We start from the raw sequence: 2,976 nt of genomic DNA on the forward strand, positions 1-2,976 counted from the left end.
CCTCAGCAGTGTGCACAGGAAGCCGGCCATGGGGTGGGGGCAGGTGCAGGTGAGGTGCACAGAGTGCTGGGGGTGTCTATGGACCAGTTGGGGGGATCCACAGGCAAGGCATTCCATTCCCAGTGGTGCATGCACTATCTTCCTGATGTGTGTGATGTGGTTAGTAGGATCTGAGTCCCTCTAATGCTTTCTGAGATCCCTGGCTGCTATCCTCACAGCTTCTTTCCCCCTCCCCCAGTTGTACAGAACTCTCAATATTCCTCTTCAATGCATCCAGTCTCAATGTTTTTCCTTCAGTGGTATGCTGGAATTTCTCTGCTGGACTCCTGGACTTCTCCTCCATGGGTGATTTTTTCAAAATCAATGTTCTTCAAGGGGAAGATGGTAGAAAAATTCCCAGTTAGCCATTTTGATAACATCAATTTCTCAACACCTTTTTAAAATTAAGAATACATTTATTAAAGCTGCGGTCAGTGGAACCAGGAAGGGCTTAGGATGGAAGAAGCACCAGGAGAAACATCATAGGAAAGAAAGAAGCCTAGGCAGGGCTGCATGGGCTCACTGGGAAGTCTGAGGAAAGCGGCTTTGGATAGCAGCTGGGGAGAGGTCAATGGGGGGGAAAGGAGACATGTGTAATACTTTAAACAATAAGGAATTTAAATTAAATTTTTAAAAAGGGGGCCTTGGAGACAGGTCCAGGGGTTTAGTCCAGTACAAGCCACCACTGTCCATTGTTCCCCTGGTTGTAGGTCTTGTGGGGACTCTAAGAGTTTAGGAGATGCGTGCCTGTGGGGAAAGAAAAGTGAGGGTGCACTCCTGAGAGAGCGCACCTCAACCCTTTCAAAGGCACAAAAAATTTCAGGAAAAATCAGTCCTCCCTCACCTTCTCCTCTAGCCATAAGGAGATGACTGCCATTACTGGTTTCTTGTGTGTCCTTCCAAAGATAGTTTATCCATTTGCAAGCAGAGCTTTCCTCCTACCTGCCTACCCACCATAGTAGCCTGCTGTTCTTGGTGTTCTGAACCTTGCCTTTATCTATAATAATAAAAGCGTAATATGCTAATTAGACAGATGCCCTTCCAGGACGAAGCCAGAGCTGCTGCGGTATGGAGGGTGTGAGGGAGGAATCCAGGCAGCCACGGGCTGCGAAGGCCTATTCTTGCACGAATTTCATGCATCGGGCCTCTAGTCCTATATAATAAAAGGCTAATATGCAAATTGATCAAACGCAGGAACAACCAGTCACTGTGACGCACACTGACCTCCAGGGGGCAGATGCTCAATCAGGAGCTGTCCCCTGGTGGTCATTGCACTCCCACAGGGGGAGCGCCACTCAGCCAGAAGCTGGGCTCATGGCTGGCGAGCGCAGCGGCAGTGGCGGGAGACTCTCCCGCCTCCGTGGCAGCACTAAGGATGTCTGACGGCTTAGCGGGGAGCAGGCCTAAGCCATCAGTGGGACATCCCCCAAGGGTTCCCAGACTGCAAGAGGGCACAGGCTGGGCTAAGAGACACCCCCCCCAGTGCATGAATTTTGTGCACTGGGCCTCTAGTCCATTAATAATAGTACTTAGAAATCATTTATTGTCAACCTAATACTCTTTTTTAAAAAATATATTTTTATTGATTTCAGAAAGAGAGAGAGAAAAACAATAATGAGAGAATCATTGGTCAGCTACCTCCTACATGAATCAAGCCCATAACCCAGGCATGTGTCCTGACTGGAAATCGAACCATGACCTTCTAGTTCATAGGTCATGCTCAACCACTGAGCCATGCTGGTCTGGCTAACCTGATACTCTTAAACTTTTTCAGGTTTTACAAGTAATATATTAATATATTCTCCTGGAAAAAAAAAAGGTGGGGGAGGAATACTCTAACAGTGTCAGTATACACACAGAAAGGCAGTAGAGTATAGTGGTTATAGGGTAGGCACTCTCTGTGTTCAAATTCAGGCTCTACCATTTACCAGCTGTGAGAACTTATGCAAATTATTTGACCTCTCTGCCTCAGTTTCCTCATCTATAAAATGAAATTAATGACACCTTCCTCATAGAGCTCTTTTGAAGATTTAATGACATGTTACATGTAAAGTGCCTAGAACAGTGCCTGATACTATATGTAAAGTGCTTAGAGCAGTTCCCTATATGTTGGAAATACTCTCTAAATATTGGTTGCTCCCAGCACATCAGTCTCCTTTCTAGTCTGTGACACACCAAAGAAATTTCCCCCTCCCAGTCTTTTTTTTTTTTAATAGCTATTTTAAAATTTATTTTGTATTTTTCCAGCCCCAGTCTTTTTTTAAAGAACACTTAACATGAGACTTACTCTCTTAACAGATTTTTAAGTGTAAAAGTATTGTTAACTATAGGCACATGTTATACAGCAGACCTCAGGAACTTATTTATCTTGCACAACTGAAATGTTTATACCCATTGTTTAGCAACTCCTCATCTCCCCCACTCCCCAGCCCCTGGCAACCGCCATTCTACTTTCTGCTTTAATGAGTTTGACTATTTTAGATACCTCATACAAGTGGGATTATGCACTATTTGTCCTTCTGAGACTGGCTTATTTCCCTTAGCACAACGTCCTCCAGGTTTTTCCATGTTGTTGCATATTGCAGTATTTCCTTCTCTTCTAAGGCTGAATTACTCCATTGTATGTATATATCACATTCCCTCAGTCATAAATGTTCTTTCCTGCCGAAACTGGTTTGGCTCAGTGGATAGAGCGTCGGTCTGCGGACTGAAGGGTCCCAGGTTCGATTCCGGTCAAGGGCATGTACATTGGTTGCGGGCACATCCCCAGTAGGGGGTGTGCAGGAGGCAGCTGGTCGATGTTTCTCTCTCATCGATGTTTCTAGCTTTCTATCCCTCTCTCTTCCTCTCTGTAAAAAATCAATAAAATATATTTTTTTAAAAAAAGAAAAAGAAATGTTCTTTCCTGCCTTTTACCTGCTGGCCTCAGATTCTCCC

Source organism: Cnephaeus nilssonii, assembly GCF_951640355.1.
Source record: "Cnephaeus nilssonii genome assembly, chromosome: 20".
Taxonomy (NCBI): domain Eukaryota; kingdom Metazoa; phylum Chordata; class Mammalia; order Chiroptera; family Vespertilionidae; genus Cnephaeus; species Cnephaeus nilssonii.